At 41.1% G+C, this 26,552-nt stretch overlaps 1 protein-coding gene across 1 annotated transcript in view; it reads left to right on the top strand.

Annotated features, from left to right (window-relative positions):
• LOC137236826 (ubiquitin domain-containing protein 1) overlaps positions 1-26,552 on the top strand; it is a 495,300-nt gene that overhangs the window by 161,332 nt on the left and 307,416 nt on the right. The window lies entirely within an intron of this gene.

Here is a 26,552-nt window from a genome sequence, read left to right as displayed (position 1 = left end):
AAGAATTGTCCTAAGTCAATCTTATCCTCAACAATTAGGTTGCTTGTATTCAAATTGCTACAAATTTTCTTTCTGTTTAAGCCGCCTCCATTAAGATCCAGACGGCGGCGAAATTCTTATGCGCAGCCGTGCGCGGCGCAAATTCACAAGCACTGCCATCGTCAGCAACGATCCTTTTTTCAACGAGTTAGTCTTGTACTATCAACGGACAATCGCGAACGCGCTCCTTTATACATGAATATACTTTTATATAACTGCTTCGAGTTATCCAAAGTCTAAAATTAAAGTCTAAAATTAAATTTTTGAAGTTGAAGTTTTAAAATAATGTATAACTGTTAACTATGAAGAAATAAAATAAGTGAATTTATAACGTTTTTAAAGAAAAACTATAAACCTTTTTAATTGGAACTGTGAAGTGTAGCGAAGAAAGACCACATCTGTTCATAGTCCTTCGCAGCCATCCTTGGCCCACCCTTAAAGTGATAATAAAATTATATAAATCGAATTTTTCGTTCGTTTAAAAAATAGACAATAATATAAAACCAAAGTGCAAAAAGCCTCATAGTGTAAAATTTAAAAGCTGCTTATACATATACTTATTACATATATACAAAAATTCAAATTAAAAGAAAAAAAAATTCCAAAAAGGGAAAAATTTGTCTTTAAAACACAAAAGAAATCATCATAAGTGCAGTTGTGATACAAACATATATTAATACAAACACTTATATGAACACGAAAATTGTTTAAAAGAAAAAGGAGATTTTTGAAAATCAAAAAAAAAAAAAAATGTATTAAAATTAAAAATCATCTTTAATCAGCAACAGCCAGCTAAGCAGCAACATCAACTAGCTAAAAGCATCGCCAAGCGAGCAACAATAAGCAGACCATGCAACACAACAACATACATAAATAAGGAGCAACAAAATACAGGAATCGGTGAGTAGGCAGTTTTTTTATTTTCCATAAAAAAAGATAGAAAATAATACAACTTTTTCCCCCAAAAGTTAGATTATTTTTGTAAACTGCAAAAGCATATATATATATATATCCACATATATACATGAATATTGCGGAAATTTTCTTACCGTTGGTTTTACTGCAACCCTTTTGCAACCAAAAATTGGTAGAAAATATTCCGCTATACCAATAGGCAAAATCCGCCAATTATATATATATCTATATATGTATACATATTTCTAGTGGTATTTAAACAACAAAAAATTGCAGTTTACTTGCCTACTCAAACCCACTGTGCAAGACCACCATCAGCAAAAATTTCTTCTACAGCTGAGTTTACCCCGTTGTTCGCACAGAGCGTTGAACTTGTCGATACAGTTCAACTTCCAAATCATTTTTTCTTGCTTGTCAGCATATATAAAAATCATAATATTCATACGTACATATTTACATACATGTACAAATAATTTCAAGCTGCTTTTCCAGCATTCATACGTCTCCACTCAGAGAACATCATACGCGTCTACTCACACGTTCAAGTCGCTCTTCCAGCGACATTCTCCCAGCACATATAGCTACATTAGCAACGAGAGTTGTGTACTGCTGATCAAATTTCTCAATCTCTCTCATATTTGCAATTTTTTCATCTTTCTTTGCTGCACTCTCCCAACAGTGCAATCAAGCGCACTCAGCTTCACAAAAGAAACGCGACATTAAAGCGACGAAGAAGCGAATCAAAACAAACTCTTCTGTTTGTAAACATAAACAGAGAAGCTCATCTGATTCACTTGCATACGTTCGCACAAACAAACATATATACATACATACGTTTGTATATTACGCATGTACATTTGTACTTATTCTGTCGTACAAAACTAAGTTTGAGATATTTTCGTCCCTATAGGAACTTTTCAAAAAATATCCCTACAAACCTCGAAGTATTATTATTTTCTAATATATACATACCTATATATACCAGTAATTTACAAATACACGTTTATTTCCACACGTATATTTACACGTATATATTAGTGAAAAGTGTTTGTGATTTTTTTTTTAATTTTATACTTTTTGTTTTTACAAAACAATATACATCCTATTAAAGCATTGCCGATCAACTTTCCTTGATCAAATTGATGGCAACGCCGAGTCCATCACCCCGCGTGGAACAACCCCCGGCCGAGGAAAATATTTACCTCAAAGTCCCAGCATGCGACACGGAGACCTTTTATGGTGGCTATGAAGAATGGCCCGCTTTTCGTGACATGTTCACAGCGGTGTACATTAACCACCCAAGGCTCTCCCGTGCTCAGAAATTTTACCATCTACGGTACAAAACGCAAGGCAAAGCCAGCTCCATCGTCAAGCAATATGCGTTGAGCGATGATAACTTTGACCTTGCCTGGGAAGCTTTACGGTCACGATACGAAAACAAGCGGATCCGGGTTGACAACGAGATCAAATCCTTACTGACTCTTGCCACTATTCAATACGAAAACAGTGAGCAACTTCAGAAATTGCAAAATACAATGAACAACTGCCTATCCGTCCTTCACTCCCAAGGAGTTACGACATATAGTTGGGATCAGATACTGGTGTACATTTGTTCATCAAAGCTCCCCGAAACAACCCTATCACTTTGGGAACAATCTTTCTCTTCTCGAAGAGATCTACCCTCATGGTCACAAATGAACGACTTTCTCACCTCGAGATATGAAGTCGTTGAAAGAGTCAATAGGCTACAACCAAGCAAACAAAAACCAGTCGCTCATCAAAATTCTGCGCAAAACAGGTCCTTCAACAGGACGCAAACCCTTGTGGCAGAATCTAAATAGGAAACTTGCCAATGTTGCAACTCCCCGCACCTTATTAGATTCTGTCCACGTTTCAAACGAATGTCTGTACACAACCGGACACAATTCGTAAAACAAGCTAAGCTGTGTACAAACTGCCTTAGCAGCACTCATATCATCAATGAGTGCACGAGCAAGTGGTCACGTTCGACATGTCATCAACGGCATCACACGCTGTTGCATGCGAGCCCACAAGTTCAACGTTCCACCCCGCGAACGAATGCACCAAGCGTGCAGCACACAACTGCTGAGTCAACATCTCCAGTTCGACAAACGCAGAATAGCTCCGATTCTAGCGAGCTACCGTGTTGTTCAAAACACGCACCGGTTCAATCATTGCATGCAGCCAATGATAACCAAATTCTCCTTCCTACTGCTATGGTCGCAGTCGAACACGAAGGGGAATTATTTCAACTGAGAGCCCTTATTGATCAGGGCTCGGAAAGAACTTTCATTTCCTCGAAAGTTCAAAAACGGTTGAAACTTATATTCGAACATTCAAAGTTCGAAATCTCTGGCATGGGTGGACAATTCGTACAAAAGTCCTCCAAGCTTTGTCCTTTGACACTGGTTGCATCCAAGGCCATGAAAAGGATAAAGGCTCATGCCATTGTGTTGCCGCAACTGACAAAAAATTTGCCAACATCCACCATTAGTCGCAAAATCTGGCAGCAGTTCAAACTCCTTGAGCTCGCTGATCCCAGTTGCCACATACCGGGTCAGACTGACATGGCCATTGGCAGCGACATACTTCCATAAATTCTGCTGGAAGGTATAAAAAAGCGCAAAAAACCATTTTTGGTTGGATTCTCAGTGGTCCCATAACTGAAAATGTTGTGTCATTCTCGACGCAAGTCCAAGCGTCAAACGAGACACTCAGTTCTCAACTGAGAAAATTTTGGGAAGAGGAGGAAATTTCACAACCTCCACTGATATCCCCCGAGGATCAAGCGTGTGAGCAGATATACGCAACAACCACGACACGTGCACCAAACGGTCGATACATTGTGCGACTTCCATTCAAGGAAGAGTTTCCTGCAGCAGTTTTTCAGCATGGAGCGATCGCTTCAGAAAAAGGGGGAGTTAGGTACAATGTACAACAATGTGTTGCAAGAATATCTCGACCTTGATCAAATGGAATCTACCGACCCATGCGAAATAACTTCGAATGGCAAGGTCGTCTCATTTTACTTGCCACATCATGCGGTAGTCAAACCAGATAAGGTCACCACCAAAATTCGTGTGGTTTTCAACGCCTCTAAAAATCTGGGTCAGGAAAATCCCTGAATGACGTGCTATACACTGGTCCAACTCTCCAACCAGATCTCATGCTACTAATTCTACAGTGGCGCATGCATAAGTATGTGTTCAATGGAGACATTGAAAAAATGTACCGTCAGATCCTTATACACGAGGACGACAAAGATTTTCAGCGAATCCTATTTCGCAAATCGGCCAACACCAATGTTAGCGATTTCAATCTAAAAACGGTTACATTCGGCGTCAATTGTGCACCATATCTCGCTATTCGTACTTTGCATCAACTATCCGATGACACGAAAGCGACATTCCCGTTGGCTGCAACAATTCTCAGCTGGTTTCATACTAAAGAAACTAACGGCTAATCACCCGGCCATATTAGAACAGTTTCCGAAGGAGGATCTACTAGACTCCAACTTCTTAAAATTTGAGAGCACTTCCAATACCAAAACTCTTGGTATTCGATGGAACGCGCTCACGGATAAATTTTCATACACCATTCTGCCGGAACACACCCAAAATGCGGTCACAAAGCGGCAAGTTTTATCTTCTGTTGCAAAACTTTTTGACCCGGCAGGATGGCTGTCGCCAGTTATGATCCAGGCCAAGATGCTTCTCCAAGAAATCTGGCTGGATGGCAGCGATTGGGATGAAAGCGCCAAACCCGCAACATTATCAAAATGGCAACATTTCGCAGAATATCTGCCAGCCATTTGCAACATCGAAATCCCTCGATGGGTTAATGTCGTTCCAGGGCAAGACACCCAAATCCACGGGTTCTGTGATGCCTCGGAAAAAGCATATTGCGCAGCGATTTACATCCGCACACATGTGGGTAACCAAATAAAATCTTCACTTTTGGTTGCGAAAGGCAAAGTTGCCCCCATAAAAACTGTAAGCTTACCCCGCTTAGAGCTATGTGGTGCAGTCCTATACGCCAAACTGGCTTCAACTGTTCGAAAACAGCTCGTCTTACAAGTATGCAACACATTCTTATGGTCAGATTCTGAGATTGTACTAGCCTGGCTAGAAAAATCTCCATCGATCTGGAAGACTAATGTGGCCAACCGTTCCTCTCAAATTCGACGCCATGTATCTAGCCAAGACAACCCTGCTGATCTTGGCACACGTGGTTGCAAGCCGCATGATTTGATAGGCTCTTCACTGTGGTGGCATGTACCACAATGGCTTTCTTGCCACATTTCGGCATGGCCAAAGCCGAAAGCAGGTAGCGCTTCTCCACCCGAGAAACGCAAGATCGAAACATATCACGCACTCGAGGAAGAGGACGATATTCTTCAACGTTTCTCCTCATACTCTCGAGCTCTCCGTGTGATTGCATACGTGTTCCGCTTTGCGAACAATGCCTGCAACAAATCCAAATCGGTGGCAACAACACATAATCCCCATCTGACGTACAAAGAGTTGCAACATGTGAAAACGCGGCTTGTGGCAATGGCACAATCTCGCCATTTCGGGGTGGAAAAGAGCGCCTTACAAAACAATATACCAATAAGCAAAAAGAGTTCCCTTCCGGCTCTTGACCCATTTCTGGATGGATACGGACTCCTACGTATCGGTGGAAGATTGGAACATTCTACAATGCAATACAACGAGAAGCATCCAGTAATCCTTCTTCCGGATTCAAGGCTCTGCCAGTTGTATCTGGAGTTTTTACACCGCCTGCTTCTTCATGCAGAAATGCGGTTAATGCTCCAAATGGTGAGGCAAGAGTACTACGTACCAAAACTAAAGCCTCTTATAAAGAAATGCATTTTTCAATGCAAATCTTGCACGATTTTCAAACAGAAAACGCACACGCAAATAATGGCAGCTCTACCACCTGAGCGCTGCAATTTCTCACTCCCCTTTTCCACAACAGGAGTAGGCTTTGCAGGTCCATTCCAAATAAAATCATCAGTTCTGAGGTCGACCACTATCATAAAAGGGTGAGTGGCTGTATTCGTCTCTTTTTCCACAAAGGCAGTACACCTCGAGCTATGCTCGGACCTTACTACTGAAGCCTTTCGCGCAGCATTCGCCCGATTCGTTGGCAGACGAGGTTATCCCTCAAAAATGATGAGCGGCAATGGTAAAACGTTCATTGGCGCTCAGCGCGCACTCGAACGCGACTTCGTTAAATTTCTTAACGAATGCTCCGCGGACATTGTGCAGAAATATGCCCCCCCAGGGAATAAACTGGCAGTATATTCCACCCAGTGCCCCTCATATGGGCGGCTTGTGGGAATCCGCAGTAAAAAGTTGTAAAACCCACTTCAAAAAAACCGCTGCATCCCACAAGTTTACATTCGAAGAATTCACGACGCTGTTGGTGCGTATTGAAGCAGTTCTCAATTCGCGGCCTCTAACCTCACTATCCCAGGACCCAGCTAACTTCACAGCGCTCACTCCGATTCACTTCCTTCGAGGAGCACCGCTATTAGCCATTCCTGAGCCAAACGCGGAAGACCTCTCCTGCATAAATCGATGGGAAAAGCTCAAATCGCTTCATAACCAATTCAGTCGACGCTGTAAAGAGGATTATCTGAAGGGCCTTCAGAAACGCTATAAATGGCAAACGCCACAGCGAAATCCTCAACCAGGCGACCTCGTCGTAATTAAAGAAGATTCACTCCCACCCACCGAGTGGCGTCTGGGACGAATCGAGAACGTTCGCCTCGGACCTGACAACAATGTTCGGGTTGTAGAGGTTGGCACCCAAAATGGGTTTGTCATGCGCCCCTTAGTTAAACTGTGCTTCCTTCCAATGGAGCACTCTTCGAGCATAGCGCTCTAAACTGATATACGTTTCCCCTGTATAATTAAATTTCCGTTTATCATCCGCTGTATCCAACTACTTCTCGTTTCTCTGTCTGCTCTTATACTTCCAGGACGACATCCATCTGGCTCTCACGGCAGAGACCGACAACTGCCTTCAGTGTCGGCTCTGCCTCCACTACCACGGGCAGCGGACCGATCGAAGAAACCAGCGGCAAACCCCAAACCGGAACATATGGCCAAGCGCACGATCACGCGCACCCCACGAGACCTGCCAACGACGTAATATAGCCAGTCGCGCCTCAAATATCACCATCCGCACCGTGCAGGAACTGCAGAAGGTCCTTACAAGCACCTCCCTGCAGGGCGGGCAGGATGTTTAAGCCGCCTCCAATAAGATCCAGACGGCGGCGAAATTCTTATGCGCAGCCGTGCGCGGCGAGTGGAGAGGCGCCATCGTCAGCAACGATCCTTTTTTCAACGAGTTAGTCTTGTACTATCAACGGACAATCGCGGACGCGCTCCTTTATACATGAATATACTTTTATATAACTGCTTCGAGTTATCCAAAGTCTAAAATTAAAGTCTAAAATTAAATTTTTGAAGTTGAAGTTTTAAAATAATATATAACTGTTAACTATGAAGAAATAAAATAAGTGAATTTATAACGTTTTTAAAGAAAAACTATAAACCTTTTTAATTGGAACTGTTAAGTGTAGCGAAGAAAGACCACATCTGTTCACTTTCCTTTTTTGAAATATAATTTCGGAGGATCGAAAACGACCTCGACATGTCTTTTTACTTAATATTTATTTAGCGCTTCGTATACTTTTGGACTCTCTTTGTGACTTTTTTTATTTTCAATGATATTGCTGGTAGTTTTAGCTGCTGATATTGTTATTATTTTTAGTATTTTACTTGCTTCTACTGACATTTCTTTTATTTAAGTTTGTGATTGTTATGCGAGATAATGCATCCGCAATTTGATACTTATTCCTTTCCTGCGATATACTCCACTTCAAAATCGTACTCCTCTAAATCGAGTCTTACTCGTGTTAACTTAGCTGAAGGACTCTTCATCGAAAAAAGATATGTTAAAGGGCGGTGATCGGTTTTAATTAGAAATTTTCTGCAATAGATGTATGGTCTAAAGAAAGTTATAGCCCAATGGATTGCGGCTAATTCTTTTTCTATTGTAGCTTTGTTGGTTTCAATTGGTAACTGTTTGCCATCGTGTTCTTGGTTAAGGACTGCTCCGCAAGCATACCCACTAGCGTCTGTTGTTATGCAGAATTGTTTATTGAAGTCGGGGTATTGCAAAAGTTTTGGACTAATTAATGCTTCCTTTAAGTAGTCAACAGCTTTTTGACATTCTTCTGTCCAATCGAAGGAAACATTCTTTTTACAAAGCCTAGTTAATTTTCTTGAGTATTCTGCGAAGTTCGGTACAAATCTTCTGTAATAATTGCAGAACGCTGCGAACCTTTTAACTTCATCTGCTGTTTTTTGTGTTGGGTAGTTTTGAACTGTTTCAAATTTGCTTGGGTCGGGTAATATTCCCTTGTTTGTGTATTTATGTCTTAAGTAAGTTACTTCCTGGCTGAAAAATAGACATTTGTCTGGATGCAGTTTGAAGTTGTATTTCCTACAAGTGGAGAAAACATCTCTTTAATTTTTCAGCATGTGTTTTTCTGAACACCCTAGTGGGAAGAGGAGGAAATTTCACAACATCCACTGATATCCCCCGAGGATCAAGCGTGTGAGCAGATATACGCAACAACCACGACACGTGCACCAAACGGTCGATACATTGTGCGACTTCCATTCAAGGAAGAGTTTCCGGAAAAACTCTCCCTCGGCAAATCCCGCCCGGCTGCTCTGCAGCAGTTTTTCAGCATGGAGCGATCGCTTCAGAAAAAGGGGGAGTTAGGTACAATGTACAACAATGTGTTGCAAAAATATCTCGACCTTGATCACATGGAATCTACCGACCCATGCGAAATAACTTCGAATGGCAAGGTCTTCTCATTTTACTTGCCACATCATGTGGTAGTCAAACCAGATAAGGTCACCACCAAAATTCGTGTGGTTTTCAACGCCTCTAAAAAATCTAGGTCAGGAAAATCCCTGAATAACGTGCTATACACTGGTCCAACTCTCCAACCAGATCTCATGCTACTAATTCTACAGTGGCGCATGCATAAGTATGTGTTCAATGGAGACATTGAAAAAATGTACCGTCAGATCCTTATACACGAGGACGACAAAGATTTTCAGCGAATCCTATTTCGCAAATCGGCCAACACCAATGTTAGCGATTTCAATCTAAAAACGGTTACATTCGGCGTCAATTGTGCACCATATATCGCTATTCGTACGTTGCATCAACTATCCGATGACACGAAAGCGACATTCCCGTTGGCTGCAACAATTCTCAGGACGCAAACGTATGTCGACGACATCCTATCCGGAAGTCATACCATCGATAACGCCACTGAATCACTCGTTCAAGTGATAAACGCCCTAAAATCAGCTGGTTTCATACTAAAGAAACTAACGGCTAATCACCCGGCCATATTAGAACAGTTTCCGAAGGAGGATATTCTAGACTCCAACTTCTTAAAATTTGAGAGCACTTCCAATACCAAAACTCTTGGTATTCGATGGAACGCGCTCACGGATAAATTTTCATACACCATTCTGCCGGAACACACCCAAAATGCGGTCACAAAGCGACAAATTTTATCTTCTGTTGCAAAACTTTTTGACCCGGCAGGATGGCTGTCGCCAGTTATGATCCAGGCCAAGATGCTTCTCCAAGAAATCTGGCTGGATGGCAGCGATTGGGATGAAAGCGCCAAACCCGCAACATTTTCAAAATGGCAACATTTCGCAGAAAATCTGCCAGCCATTTGCAACATCGAAATCCCTCGATGGGTTAATGTCGTTCCAGGGCAAGACACCCAAATCCACGGGTTCTGTGATGCCTCGGAAAAAGCATATTGCGCAAAGAATTACATCCGCACACATGTGGGTAACCAAATAAAATCTTCACTTTTGGTTGCGAAAGGCAAAGTTGCCCCCATAAAAACTGTAAGCTTACCCCGCTTAGAGCTATGTGGTGCAGTGCTACACGCCAAACTGGCTTCAACTGTTCGAAAACAGCTCGACTTACAAGCATGCAACACATTCTTATGGTCAGATTCTGAGATTGTACTAGCCTGGCTAGAAAAACCTCCATCTATCTGGAAGACTTATGTGGCCAACCGTACCTCTCAAATTCGAGAATATCTTCCCAGCGGCACCTGGCGCCATGTATCTAGCCAAGACAACCCTGCTGATCTTGGCACACGTGGTTGCAAGCCGCATGATTTGATAGGCTCTTCACTTTGGCGGCACGTACCACAATGGCTTTCTTGCCACATTTCGGCATGGCCAAAGCCGAAAGCAGGTAGCGCTTCTCCACCCGAGAAACGCAAGGTCGAAGCATATCACGCACTCGAGGAAGAGGACGATATTCTTCAACGTTTCTCCTCATACTCTCGAGCTCTCCGTGTGATTGCATACGTGTTCCGCTTTGCGAACAATGCCTGCAACAAATCCAAATCGGTGGCAACAACACATAATCCCCATCTGACGTACAAAGAGTTGCAACATGTGAAAACGCGGCTTGTGGCAATGGCACAATCTCGCCATTTCGGGGTGGAAAAGAGCGCCTTACAAAACAATATACCAATAAGCAAAAAGAGTTCCCTTCCGGCTCTTGACCAATTTCTGGATGGATACGGACTCCTACGTATCGGTGGAAGATTGGAACATTCTGCCATGCAATAAAACGAGAAGCATCCAGTAATCCTTCTTCCGGATTCAAGGCTCTGCCAGTTGTATCTGGAGTTTTTACACCGCCTGATTCTTCATGCAGAAATGCGGTTAATGCTCCAAATGGTGAGGCAAGAGTACTACGTACCAAAACTAAAGCCTCTTATAAAGAAATGAATTTTTCAATGCAAATCTTGCACGCTTTTCAAACAGAAAACGCACACGCAAATAATGGCAGCTCTAACACCTGAGCGCTGCAATTTCTCACTCCCCTTTTCCACAACAGGAGTAGGCTTTGCAGGTCCATTCCAAATAAAAGCATCGGTTCTGAGGTCGACCACTATCATAAAAGGGTACGTGGCTGTATTCGTCTGTTTTTCCACAAAGGCAGTACACCTCGAGCTATGCTCGGACCTTACTACTGAAGCCTTTCGCGCAGCATTCGCCCGATTCGTTGGCAGACGAGGTTATCCCTCAAAAATGATGAGCGGCAATGGTAAAACGTTCATTGGCGCTCAGCGCGCAATCGTACGCGACTTTGTTAAATTTCTTAACGAATGCTCCGCGGACATTGTGCAGAAATATGCCCCCCAGGGAATAAACTGGCAGTATATTCCACCCAGTGCCCCTCATATGGGCGGCTTGTGGAAATCCGCAGTAAAAAGTTGTAAAACCCACTTCAAAAAAACCGCTGCATCTCACAAGTTTACATTCGAAGAATTCACGACGCTGTTGGTGCGTATTGAAGCAGTTCTCAATTCGAAGCCTCTAACCTCACTATCCCAGGACCCAGCTGACTTTACAGCGCTCACTCCGGGTCACTTCCTTCGAGGAGCACCGCTATTAGCCATTCCTGAGCCAAACGCGGAAGACCTCTCCTGCATAAATCGATGGGAAAAGCTCAAATCGCTTCATAACCAATTCAGTCGACGCTGTAAAGAGGATTATCTGAAGGGCCTTCAGAAACGCTATAAATGGCAAACGCCACAGCGAAATCCTCAACCAGGCGACCTCGTCGTAATTAAAGAAGATTCACTCCCACCCACCGAGTGGCGTCTGGGACGAATCGAGAACGTTCGCCTCGGACCTGACAACAATGTTCGGGTTGTAGAGGTTCGCACCCAAAATGGGTTTGTCATGCGCCCCTTAGTTAAACTGTGCTTCCTTCCAATGGAGCACTCTTCGAGCATAGCGCTCTAAACTGATATACGTTTCCCCTGTATAATTAAATTTCCGTTTATCATCCGCTGTATCCAACTACTTCTCGTTTCTCTGTCTGCTCTTATACTTCCAGGACGACATCCATCTGGCTCTCACGGCAGAGACCGACAACTGCCTTCAGTGTCGGCTCTGCCTCCACTACCACGCAGCGGACCGATCGAAGAAACCAGCGGCAAACCCCAAACCGAGAACATATGGCCAAGCGCACGATCACGCGCACCCCACGAGGCCTGCCAACGACGTAATATAGCCAGTCGCGCCTCAAATATCACCATCCGCGCCGTGCAGGAACTGCAGAAGGTCCTTCCAAGCACCTCCCTGCAGGGCGGGCAGGATGTTTAAGCCGCCTCCAATAAGATCCAGACGGCGGCGAAATTCTTATGCGCAGCCGTGCGCGGCGAGTGGAAAGGCGCAAATTCACAAGCACCGCCATCGTCAGCAACGATCGTTTTTTCAACGAGTTAGTCTTGTACTATCAACGGACAATCGCGGACGCGCTCCTTTATACATGAATATACTTTTATATAACTGCTTCGAGTTATCCAAAGTCTAAAATTAAAGTCTAAAATTAAATTTTTGAAGTTGAAGTTTTAAAATAATTTTAAACTGTTAACTATGAAGAAATAAAATAAGTGAATTTATAACGTTTTTAAAGAAAAACTATAAACCTTTTTAATTGGAACTGTTAAGTGTAGCGAAGAAAGACCACATCTGTTCACTTTCCTTTTTTGAAATATAATTTCGGAGGATCGAAAACGACCTCGACATGTCTGTTTACTTAATATTTATTTAGCGCTTCGTATACTTTTGGACTCTCTTTGTGACCTTTTTTATTTTCAATAATATTGCTGGTAGTTTTAGCTGCTGATCTTGTTATTATTTTTAGTATTTTACTTGCTTCCACTGACATTTCTTTTAAGTTTGTGATTGTTATGCGACGTAATGCATCCGCAATTTGATACTTATTTCTTTCCTGCGATATACTCCACTTCAAAATCGTACTCCTCTAAATCGAGTCTTACTCGTGTTAACTTAGCTGAAGGACTCTTCATCGAAAAAAGATATGTTAAAGGGCGGTGATCGGTTTTAATTAGAAATTTTCTGCCATAGATGTATGGTCTAAAGAAAGTTATAGCCCAATGGATTGCAGCTAATTCTTTTTCTATTGTAGCTTTGTTGGTTTCAATTGGTAACTGTTTGCCATCGTGTTAAGGACTGCTCCGCAAGCATACCCACTAGCGTCTGTTGTTATGCAGAATTGTTTATTGAAGTCGGGGTATTGCAAAAGTTTTGGACTAATTAATGCTTCCTTTAAGTAGTCAACAGCTTTTTGACATTCTTCTGTCCAATCGAAGGAAACATTCTTTTTACAAAGCCTAGTTAATTTTCTTGAGTATTCTGCGAAGTTCGGTACAAATCTTCTGTAATAATTGCAGAACGCTACGAGCCTTTTAACTTCATCTGCTGTTTTTTGTGTTGGGTAGTTTTGAACTGTTTCAAATTTGCTTGGGTCGGATAATATCCCCTTGTTTGTGTATTTATGTCCTAAGTAAGTTACTTCCTGGCTGAAAAATAGACATTTGTCTGGATGCAGTTTGAAGTTGTATTTCCTACAAGTGGAGAAAACATCTCTTTAATTTTTCAGCATGTGTTTTTCTGAACACCCTAGTGGGAAGAGGAGGAAATTTCACAACATCCACTGATATCCCCCGAGGATCAAGCGTGTGAGTAGATATACGCAACAACCACGACACGTGCACCAAACGGTCGATACATTGTGCGACTTCCATTCAAGGAAGAGTTTCCTGAAAAACTCTCCCTCGGGAAATCCCGCCCGGCTGCTCTGCAGCAGTTTTTCAGCATGGAGCGATCGCTTCAGAAAAAGGGGGAGTTAGGTACAATGTACAACAATGTGTTGCAAGAATATCTCGACCTTGATCACATGGAATCTACCGACCCATGCGAAATAACTTCGAATGGCAAGGTCTTCTCATTTTACTTGCCACATCATGCGGTAGTCAAACCAGATAAGGTCACCACCAAAATTCGTGTGGTTTTCAACGCCTCTAAAAATCTGGGTCAGGAAAATCCCTGAATGACGTGCTATACACTGGTCCAACTCTCCAACCAGATCTCATGCTACTAATTCTACAGTGGCGCATGCATAAGTATGTGTTCAATGGAGACATTGAAAAAATGTACCGTCAGATCCTTATACACGAGGACGACAAAGATTTTCAGCGAATCCTATTTCGCAAATCGGCCAACACCAATGTTAGCGATTTCAATCTAAAAACGGTTACATTCGGCGTCAATTGTGCACCATATCTCGCTATTCGTACGTTGCATTAACTATCCGATGACACGAAAGCGACATTCCCGTTGGCTACAACAATTCTCAAGACGCAAACGTATGTCGACGACATCCTATCCGGAAGTCATACCGTCGATAACGCCACTGAATCACTCGTTCAAATGATAAACGCCCTAAAATCAGCTGGTTTCATACTAAAGAAACTAACGGCTAATCACCCGGCCATATTAGAACAGTTTCCGAAGGAGGATATTCTAGACTCCAACTTCTTAAAATTTGAGAGCACTTCCAATACCAAAACTCTTGGTATTCGATGGAACGCGCTCACGGATAAATTTTCATACACCATTCTGCCGGAACACACCCAAAATGCGGTCACAAAGCGACAAATGTTATCTTCTGTTGCAAAACTTTTTGACCCGGCAGGATGGCTGTCGCCAGTTATGATCCAGGCCAAGATGCTTCTCCAAGAAATCTGGCTGGATGGCAGCGATCCATCGATCTGGAAGACTTATGTGGCCAACCGCACCTCTCAAATTCGAGAATATCTTCCCAGCGGCACCTGGCGCCATGTACCTAGCCAACACTACCCTGCTGATCTTGGCACACGTGGTTGCAAGCCGCATGATTTGATAGGCTCTTCACTTTGGTGGCACGTACCACAATGGCTTTCGTGCCACATTTCGGCATCGCCAAAGCCGAAAGCAGGTAGCGCTTCTCCACCCGAGAAACGCAAGGTCGAAGCATATCACGCACTCGAGGAAGAGGATGATATTCTTCAACGTTTCTCCTCATACTCTCGAGCTCTCCGTGTGATTGCATACGTGTTCCGCTTTGCGAACAATGCCTGCAACAAATCCAAATCGGTGGCAACAACACATAATCCCCATCTGACGTACAAAGAGTTGCAACATGTGAAAACGCGGCTTGTGGCAATGGCACAATCTCGCCATTTCGGGGTGGAAAAGAGCGCCTTACAAAACAATATACCAATAAGCAAAAAGAGTTCCCTTCCGGCTCTTGACCCATTTCTGGATGGATACGGACTCCTACGTATCGGTGGAAGATTGGAACATTCTACAATGCAATACAACGAGAAGCATCCAGTAATCCTTCTTCCGGATTCAAGGCTCTGCCAGTTGTATCTGGAGTTTTTACACCGCCTGCTTCTTCATGCAGAAATGCGGTTAATGCTCCAAATGGTGAGGCAAGAGTACTACGTACCAAAACTAAAGCCTCTTATAAAGAAATGAATTTTTCAATGCAAATCTTGCACGCTTTTCAAACAGAAAACGCACACGCAAATAATGGCAGCTCTACCACCTGAGCGCTGCAATTTCTCACTCCCCTTTTCCACAACAGGAGTAGGCTTTGCAGGTCCATTCGAAATAAAAGCATCGGTTCTGAGGTCGACCACTATCATAAAAGGGTACGTGGCTGTATTCGTCTGTTTTTCCACAAAGGCAGTACACCTCGAGCTATGCTCGGACCTTACTACTGAAGCCTTTCGCGCAGCATTCGCCCGATTCGTTGGCAGACGAGGTTATCCCTCAAAAATGATGAGCGACAATGGTAAAACGTTCATTGGAGCTCAGCGCGCACTCGAACGCGACTTCGTTAAATTTCTTAACGAATGCTCCGCGGACATTGTGCAGAAATATGCCCACCAGGGAATAAACTGGCAGTATATTCCACCCAGTGCCCCTCATATGGGCGGCTTGTGGAAATCCGCAGTAAAAAGTTGTAAAATCCACTTCAAAAAAACCGCTGCATCCCACAGGTTTACATTCGAAGAATTCACGACGTTGTTGGTGCGTATTGAAGCAGTTCTCAATTCGAGGCCTCTAACCTCACTATCCCAGGACCCAGCTGACTTTACAGCGCTCACTCCGGGTCACTTCCTTCGAGGAGCACCGCTAATAGCCATTCCTGAGCCAAACGCGGAAGACCTCTCCTGGATAAATCGATGGGAAAAGCTCAAATCGCTTCATAACCAATTCAGTCGACGCTGGAAAGAGGATTATCTGAAGGACCTTCAGAAACGCTATAAATGACAAACGCCACAGCGAACTCCTCAACCAGGCGACCTCGTCGTAATTAAAGAAGATTCACTCCCACCCACCGAGTGGCGTCTGGGACGAATCGAGAACGTTCGCCTCGGACCTGACAACAATGTTCGGGTTGTAGAGGTTCGCACCCAAAATGGGTTTGTCATGCGCCCCTTAGGTTAACTGTGCTTCCTTCCAATGGAGCACTCTTCGAGCATAGCGCTCTAAACTGATATACGTTTTCCCTGTATAATTAAATTTCCGTTTATCATCCGCTGTATCCAACTACTTCTCGTTTCTCTGTCTGCTCTTATACTTCCAGGACAACATCCATCTGGCTCTCACGGCAGAGACCGACAACTGCCTTCAGTGTCGGCTCTGCCTCCACTACCACGCGCAGCGGACCGATCGAAGAAACCAGCGGCAAACCCCAAACCGGAACATATGGCCAGCGCACGATCACGCGCACCCCACGAGGCCTGCCAACGACGTAATATAGCCAGTCGCGCCTCAAATATCACCATCCGCGCCGTGCAGGAACCGCAGAAGGTCCTTCCAAGCACCTCCCTGCAGGGCGGGCAGGATGTTTAAGCCGCCTCCAATAAGATCCAGACGGCGGCGAAGTTCTTATGCGCAGCCGTGCGCGGCGAGTGGAAAGGCGCAAATTCACAACCACTGCCATCGTCAGCAACGATCCTTTTTTCAACGAGTTAGTCTTGTACTATCAACGGACAATCGCGGACGCGCTCCTTTATACATGAATATACTTTTATATAACTGCTTCGAGTTATCCAAAGTCTAAAATTAAAGTCTAAAATTAAATTTTTGAAGTTGAAGTTTTAAAATAATGTAAAACTGTTAACTATGAAGAAATAAAATAAGTGAATTTATAACGTTTTTAAAGAAAAACTATAAACCTTTTTGATTGGAACTGTTAAGTGCAGCGAAGAAAGACCACATCTGTTCACTTTCCTTTTTTGAAATATAATTTCGGAGGATCGAAAACTACCTCGACATGTCTTTTTACTTAATATTTATTTAGCGCTTCGTATACTTTTGGACTCTCTTTGTTACTTTTTTTATTTTCAATAATATTGCTGGTAGTTTTAGCTGCTGATCTTGTTATTATTTTTAGTATTTTACTTGCTTCCACTGACATTTCTTTTAAGTTTGTGATTGTTATGCGAGATAATGCATCCGCAATTTGATACTTATTCCTTTCCTGCGATATACTCCACTTCAAAATCGTACTCCTCTAAATCGAGTCTTACTCGTGTTAACTTAGCTGAAGGACTCTTCATCGAAAAAAGATATGTTAAAGGGCGGTGATCGGTTTTAATTAGAAATTTTCTGCCATAGCGATATAGTCTAAAGAAAGTTATAGCCCAATGGATTGCGGCTAATTCTTTTTCTATTGTAGCTTTGTTGGTTTCAATTGGTAACTGTTTGCCATCGTGTTCTTGGTTAAGTAAGTACTGCTCCGCAAGCAACTGGCAAACGTGTGGAGGTCCAGCCAAATATCTTTAAAAACGAAGCTTCGACTGTTTAATTCAAATGTTAAATCAGTACTGTTTTATGCTTGCGAGACGTGGAAAAGCTCAACTTCAATTCAGAAACGTCTACAAGTTTTTATTAATAAATGTCTGCGCCGAATCCTGAAAATTCGATGGCCGGAAAGAATTTCAAATGACGACTTATGGTCTAGAACAAATCAACCTAAGGCTACCACAGAAATAACCAAGCGTAAATGGTCGTGGATTGGTCACACTCTCAGAAGACCTCCAGTAAATATAGCCAGACAAGCATTGCGATGGAATCCACAAGGAAGCCGACGACCTGGTGCACCTGCGAAAACTTGGCGCAGAACTGTGGATAAAGAACTCGAAGACGCAGGATATACGTGGAATGACATCACAAGAACTGCACCTAACAGAATAAGATTTAAGTCGGTGGTCGAGGCCCTATGCTCCAATAGGAGTTGAGGAGGATGATGATGATGATGATGCTCCGCAAGCATACCCACTAGCGCCTGTGGTTATGCAGAATTGTTTATTGAAGTCGGGGTATTGCAAAAGTTTTGGACTAATTAATGCTTCCTTTAAGTAGTCAACAGCTTTTTGACATTCTTCTGTCCAATCGAAGGAAACATTTGTGGGCTTCTTTGTCGGCAGAATTATTCCAACAAATGATGGTTTCTAATGAAACGCTTTATCGCTGCCGAATCAAGGAAACACACTGTATAACTTTATATAAATATTTCTTGATTTTATTCGCGGATGAACCACAGTGTTTGCGATTTAGTTTTTACAAATTTATGATGAATGCGTGCGCTTGTCACGGCCGCTCGAACAAAGAACAAAGTAAGAAAGAGTATAAAACTCATTTTGACATTTATCATTGAATGACATGTGAATCGTGTCGCGAAGTAAAATGACTCTCATTGACTATTGTAAAAAGGCTAGTTAGTAAACCGCCACATACTCCCCCACCAGTGATCCACCGATCACGTTGAAAAAGTTACAAAACGATTGGGTTTTCTAATCAGTCTTCCTGATCGTGTTCTAACTTCTGTGGGTACACAGTTAACGTTATTGGATTTTTTGGCATGTTCAAATTTTTGACTAAGAGGTTCATTGTTTTCTTTAACATTATTTTTTACAATAAAATTTTTGGTATTCGTTTCATTATTATCCTTATATGATACAGCTGCTTTTAAACGGTCACATGATACCGTTACCAATCTTCCATTTACCCGAATGTCGAAATTTTTTTCTTTTCGTTTAACAACTTCAAATGGGCCATCATATGGCTGTTTAAATGGTGCTCTAACGGAATCATCACGTAGGAATACATGTGTGCAATTCGAAAGTTCTTTTTGAATGAAACAATGGTTCACAGAGTGATTCGAAGTGACAATGGTTTTGATTTGGTTCATGACGTTTTTTAGATTTTTAACAAAATCTGTCGAGAGATCAGTAGTTTTGTCATCGAGAAAATCGCCCGGCAATCTTAAAGTTGTGCCGTATAACAATTCAGCTGGACAAGCTTGTAAATCATTTTTAATTGTCGTTCTTAATGCGAGCATGATTAAAGGTAACACGTCATACCAAGTTTCGTTTTGATGACACATGATTGATGCCTTCAGAGTTCTATGGAAACGTTCAATCAAGCCGTTGGCTTGTGGATGATAGGGAGTGGTACGGATGTGTTTACAACCAAGAAGACGATTCAATTCTTTGAATACATTCGATTCGAATTGTCGACCTTGATCGGTTGTGACATATAATGGTACGCCATAGTGTGAAATCCATCCACGAATGAGTGCATTGGCTACCGTTTCAGCTGTCATGTTTTCGATGGGGATTGTAACTGGCCAGCGTGAGAAGCGATCAATGCATGTTAAGCAATAACGGAATCCCTTGGATAACGGCAAAGGTCCAATGATATCAATATTTATGTGTTTGAAACGACCGTCAGGTGCATTGAAATTAGCTAAAGCAGTTTTGTTATGTTTGTGAACTTTGCTTTTTTGGCAATTAACACATTCACTTGACCATTTAGAGACATCCGATTTGATGTTTGGCCATACATAACGTTCGGTTAATAAATTGACAGAAGCCCTTTTACCAGGATGCGAGATGTTGTGCACCAGATTGAAAATTCTCTTTCGCATGTTACCGACGATAAAGGGTCTGATTTGCTTAGAAGATGTGTCGCAATAAACGTGCAGATTAGAACCAGGAAGATAAATTTTGTTCAAATTTAAAGAACATGGGATTTTTCCTTCCAGAATGTCATTTAGTTCGTTGTCGTTTATTTGAGAATTTGCTAGAAGTTCTAAGCTGATATCGTTAACTTTGATTTCTTCAATGCGCGACAATAAGTCTGCAACAACGTTATCTTTGCCGGAAATGTGACGAATGTCCGTTGTAAATTGACCAATGAAATCAAGTTGACGTGCTTGTCTGGGTGAAGCTTTGTCGGGATTTTGTCGAAAGGCAAATGTTAATGGTTTATGGTCAGTATACACAATGCAATTGCGTCCGTCGATCATAAATTTGTTGTGTTTGATTGCCTGAAAGATTGCCAAAAGTTCACGATCATAGGTGCTATAACGCTTTTGGGTATCGGTTAATCGTTTGGAATAGAAACTTAATGGTTGAAGTTGACCATTGTTGATTTGGTGAAGGGCTGCCCCTATTGCGTGATTACTAGCATCCACGTGTAATGCCAAAGTTGTATTGGGAATTGGGTGAGCTAACAGGACAGCGTTGGCGATATCAGCTTTACATTTTTCAAATGCTAAAGATGCATCGTCGTTCCAAGCAATTTGCGAATTATCTTTTTTTTTGTTGCCTTTTATTAGCAGCTGAAGTTTGCCTTGGATTTGAGCAGCATTCGGTAGAAAGCGACGATATGAGTTAAGGATTGCCAAAAAACTACGGAGTTCGTGTGCTTTTTCAGGTTTTTTGAAATTTTTAATGACATCAACTTTTTCAGTTTTTGGTAAAATGCCATCTTTTGTGACGATGTGACTGAGAAAAGTGATTTTTTGTTGTCCAAATTCGCATTTGGCAAGGTTGATTTTAATGTTTTTTTCTTTAAGACGTTGTAAGACAATTTTCAAATGTTTTCGATGTTCGCTCATGTCATTTGAAGCTATGCAAATGTCATCGATGTAGACAACGACGAAATCAAGATCGTGAAAAATACTGTTCATGAAACGTTGAAAAGTTTGAGATGCGTTTCTGAGACCAAAAGTCATCACATTGAATTCAAATAAGCCGAAGGGTGTAATGATTGCAGTTTTCTCTTTGTCTTCTTCTGCTATTGGGATTTGATTGTATGCGCTAACGAGATCGATTTTTGAAAAAATTTGTTTGTTTGCAAATATGTGTGTTACATCTTGGATGTGAGGTAAGGGATATCGATCAGGAATTGTAACGGCATTTAAAGCACGATAATCACCGCAAAAACGCCATGTGCCGCCTTTTTTGGATGTGCAATGGGCTTGCCCAAGGACTTTTACTTGGTTGACAAATTCCCGCTTTTAGCATTGCTTCGAACTCAACTTTAGCTAGTTTAAGTTTTTCAGGGTTTAAACGACGTGCTCGTGAAAAAGTGGGACGACCCGTTGTAATAATTTGATGTTTTACCGTACTAGGTTTCAAATTATCACGTTTATTGAAGGTTGGAGGCAGAGTGAGATCTACAAATTCATTTATTATTTCGCTGAAATCAGATTTGCAATGAACCGAAGAGACTCTTTGATAATGTGTAAGATGAGAATTGCATTTAGTTCGTAAATTTGTATGAACATCGATCAATTGTTTATTTTTTATATCAACCAGCAATCCGTATTCATCAAGAAAATCAGCGCCAAGAATGGGTTTGGACACATTTGCTATCAAAAATGTCCAAATGAAATCACGTCTTAGTCCTAAATTGACATTGCAAGTAATGCTACCGAAAGTTTCTATGGGTGTGCCGTTTGCGGCGAAAAGTTTATAGGAATTTGGTTTATTTAATTTATTGAATAAATTTTTTGGCAAAATTGATAAGTCTGCGCCAGTGTCGACTAAAAATTTACGATGATTTGATTGATCAGTGACGAAGAGACGGCGAGTGAGATTTGATTCCACTTCGTGTACCGTCGGTGGCGAAGTGGTTTTTAGTTTTCCGAATTATCGTTTGAACTGCCTTCAGGTTTTTTGAACCGGCACGGTTGTTCACATTTGCGAGCAAGTGCCCCGAATTTGTAATGATAACGGCAATATGGATGTTTTCTATTTGATTTAGATCGAGAACGTCTGTTACTGTTGTTGTTTCGGTTGGGACTTTTACTTCGACTTGCCCTAAAGTCATTAAACGATTTTGTGAGTTCATCAATTTGTGCTTTTAATTGTGACAAAGAAGGGTTTATTTCCGTTTTGATTTCGGAGATTTGTTTCGAAGAAGTTAATTCCACTACTTTATCGGCCAGAGTGGCGCATGTGTTCAAATTATCGTTAGAAATGGCTACAACCGCTCTCACATTTTCGGGCAGACGATCGATCCAAAGTGATTTTAATGCTTCATCACTCATAGAACTTCGTGCTAAATCACGCATTTTACGCAATAAATGCGATGGTTTGTCATCACCGAGTTCGATTTCTGTTAACAAAACTTTTAATTTCTTTTGATCAGATGCTGTATATTCATTAATTAAACGCGCTTTTAATGTTTCATATTTTGTGCCGTCGTCCGGCGGATTACGAATCAAATCAGAAACCATTGACAAATATTGAGGATCGAGTGCAGCAATGACATGATTATATTTAGCGTTATCTCTAGTGATTCCACCGTTGGTAAATTGAGCTTCCATTTGAATAAAAAATAAATCCGGTTCATTTTTTACGAACGTCGGTGCCCTTATTGTAATTCTACTAATTTCAGGTAAAGGAAAATTGCTAGCGGTACTTACGTTTGATGCTGATTGTCCATTTGAATTGTTCGATTCGTCCATCTTGAATATCATCCGAAAGCTCTGGTTGAAATCGTCAAGATACTGGTTATCTTCCACTTCGGCTTCTGTTGGGCACGTTTCCCAAATCAATTTTTTGGATAATAATGTTTTTGTGTTGCAAACAATTTAATTTGTTGCGCACAAGTGACGTAATGTGTGAATCAGCTGGTGAAATTTGTGCGTTTTTAATTTTTTGACTTTTGCAAAAAAGACGATTTTGATTGCACTTTTCTGATTAAATTCACTTTTGGTTTTGTGAAAATATCGATGCTTTAATGTTTTTGGTAAGTTTATTCCATTCCCGAGTCGATAAACGATGAGGGCAATGCGAATATGTATTTGCACCTTGTTCACTGTATTGTATTTGTTATATGTCGGGGTCACCAATGTGGGCTTCTTTGTGGGCAGAATTATTCCAACAAATGATGGTTTCTAATGAAACGCTTTATCGCTGCCGAATCAAGGAAACACACTGTATAACTTTATATAAATATTTCTTGATTTTATTCGTGGATGAACCACAGTGTTTGCGATTTAGTTTTTACAAATTTATGATGAATGCGTGCGCTTGTCACGGCCGCTCGAACAAAGAACAAAGTAAGAAAGAGTATAAAACTCATTTTGACATTTATCATTGAATGACATGTGAATCGTGTCGCGAAGTAAAATGACTCTCATTGACTATTGTAAAAAGGCTAGTTAGTAAACCGCCACACATTCTTTTCACAAAGCCTAGTTAATTTTCTTGAGTATTCTGCGAAGTTCGGTACAAATCTTCTGTAATAATTGCAGAACGCTACGAACCTTTTAACTTCATCTGCTGTTTTTTGTGTTGGGTAGTTTTGAACTGTTTCAAATTTGCTTGGGTCGGGTAATATTCCCTTGCTTGTGCATTTATGTCCTAAGTAAGTTACTTCCTGGCTGAAAAATAGACATTTGTCTGGATGCAGTTTGAAGTTGTATTTCCTACAAGTGGAAAAAACATCTCTTTAATTTTTCAGCATGTGTTTTTCTGAACACCCTAGTACAACTAAATCATCCATATAGAGAAATGCTTGAGAGGTCTGAGGCCTGCAAATCCCAGTGTCATCATTCTTTGGAATGAGTTTGGTGCTACTTTTAGTCCATACGGTAGTCTTTTGAATCTATAAATGCCATTTTCAGCTGTGAATGAGGTTATATCTCTAGAATCTGGGTGTAATTCTATTTGATCAAAGCCTGACATATGTAAGGTCGAGACATGAAAAATATTTTGCTCTTCGAAGTTGATCTAGAATGTCATCAATTCTCGGGAGTGGGAATTTATCTGCTGCTACCTTTTTATTTACCTGTCTGTAGTCAACTACTAATCGCTATATTTTTTCTGTGTTCCCTGGAAGTGAAAAAATTTTTTGTCAGTTAAATAAATAAAAAAAAAAATGTTGTCTTTAGCTTTAACATTAAAGCACGTGTATTTAGAATATGATATGAAAAAGGTTACATTAAAAACTCAAGCGCATGCGTCGGCTTTTCTTTGCCATTTCATCTAAAATTTCATCAACGGTAACAATTTGATCACGGTGGATGCTTAGTGATGCACAGCCATTCAATCGATTTTCACTCATCGTTTTCTCAAATAGTTTTTAATCACCCTAAGAGTTGAAAAAGATCTCTCATTCGTTGCCGTTGTTACTGGAAGTGTACACAATATTTTTAACAACATGTGAACATTAGGAAAAGCCACAGGTTCACATTCCTGTAATATTAACCATAGATAAATTGATAAAAAAAAAACCAAGTACCTCCTTCAGGAATAAGTAGAATTCATGCTTTTTGAGCCTATGCATAAGATCTAACGTATACGTATATAAAAATCAAAAGGAAGAAACTGATCGAATAGAAAAAAAAATTTATTTAAAAAGGTCACATCTTCACGGAAAAAACACTAATGTGTTTTTTACATATTGGCGGCAACCGTGGTGTGATGGTAGCGTGCTCCGCCTATCACACCGTATGCCCTGGGTTCAACTCCCGGGCAAAGCAACATCAAAATTTTAGAAATAAGGTTTTTCAATTAGAAGTAAATTTTTTTTTGCGGGGTCGCCCCTCGGCAGTGACTGGCAAGCGCTCCGAGTGTATTTCTGCCATGAAAAGCTCTCAGTGAAAACTCATCTGCCTTGCAGATGCCGTTCGGAGTCGGCATAAAACATGTAGGTCCCGTCCGGCCAATTTGTAGGGAAAATCAAGAGGAGCACGACGCAAATTGGAAGAGAAGCTCGGCCTTAGATCTCTTCTGAGGTTATCGCGCCTTACATTTTTTTTTTTTTTTTTACATTTTAAAATGTGAAAAACACATAATTTTTTCATTTTTTATTTAATAATTTGGGAAAATTTAAACAACGTGACATCAGGACGGACATGTGTACTTCGAAAAAATGGTGTAAATTTAACATTATTTAAATATGGAGAATAAAATCAAAGCACGAGAATTAGTATCGTTTAGTTCGACAAACAAACAGAACCGTAAGCAATATTTATATGTATGTTTATATGTAGCTTCTCGTCGTGACGTAAGGGCAGAAGAATCATGCAAATATTCAGACGCATGGAATTTTTATATTTGCCTTTTCATTCCGATGAATATAAGCGCGGTTGTGGCAAAGGAGCAAACGCCTGAATTGATTATATTCACGCATGCAATAAGTTGGTTGATTTTAAATCAATGTCGATTATGTTCGTTTAAGCAAGTTGGATCACTGAACGCGATCATGTTGCCGAATGTAATCGAACGTTGTTGTGTTCGATTTTTGTTGTTCTCTGATATGTATGTAGATGGTCGTTATTATTATGAAACAGAATTGTTGAGTTCATAATTGCATATCTATAATGTTATAAGTTAGTTCCTACAGGGGTTAATGCGCAAGCACGAAACATATGTTTGACATTTGCTTATATATTTGTTCATTGTCATACTTACTTACTTGCTTATTAATTTTCCGTGCAACTAGCGCCAAAAAATATTCTGTGCTCTACTAAATAATCGAAAAACTGAATAAATGTTAATTAGTACAATTAAATGTACATTAAGTGTGTTCAGCATTATTTTTTCATTGGAATTTGGTAAGCCGCTACCCGCATACAGTCCACTGCGTAAAGCAAACCGCCTCCACATTTTTTGGTCCTTCGAGCCGGATATCTCGCACCGCATTATATTACATTTGCTTCAAAAGCTGAAGCCGCTACCCGCATACAGTCCACTGCGTAAAGCAAACCGCCTCCGGATTTTTTGATCCTTCCGCGCCGGATTACTCGCACCGCATTATATTTATTTCCTTCAAAAGCTGAAGAAAATATCATAACCTTCAAATTTGCAGCACCGCATTGTCCGCATTTACTTCAAAAGTCTGAAGAAATCATCGCAACCAGAACCTTCAAATTTGAAGCACCGCATTGCCCGCATTTACTTCCAAATCTGGAGCAACATAACCTGCAAATTTGAGACACCGCATTTTCAACATAATTGCCAGAATATTTCGCTAACTAGCTACGCTGCTGATACCGCATATTACAACTATAACAACAACAAACCGTATGTATTAAAACATATTTGCTTATAATACTACGAATTTATTGCAACCAATAAAACTATTGTTACATATTTTAATTCTACGCTGTAATTTTCATACATATATACTTACAATTTTTAAACTAACTCGCCCTTGCATAACCTCGAAAAAATAACCTGCAACATGTCGACACATGTAAAACCCCGTGACTCTTAATGCAATTAAAAGGTACATGGTAAAGAGCAACGA

Source organism: Eurosta solidaginis, chromosome 1 (genome assembly GCF_040869045.1).
Source record: "Eurosta solidaginis isolate ZX-2024a chromosome 1, ASM4086904v1, whole genome shotgun sequence".
Classification (NCBI taxonomy): Eukaryota; Metazoa; Arthropoda; class Insecta; order Diptera; family Tephritidae; genus Eurosta; species Eurosta solidaginis.
The sequence above is the reverse complement of the archived record's forward strand: the minus strand, read 5'-3'. Positions and strand labels throughout refer to the sequence as shown.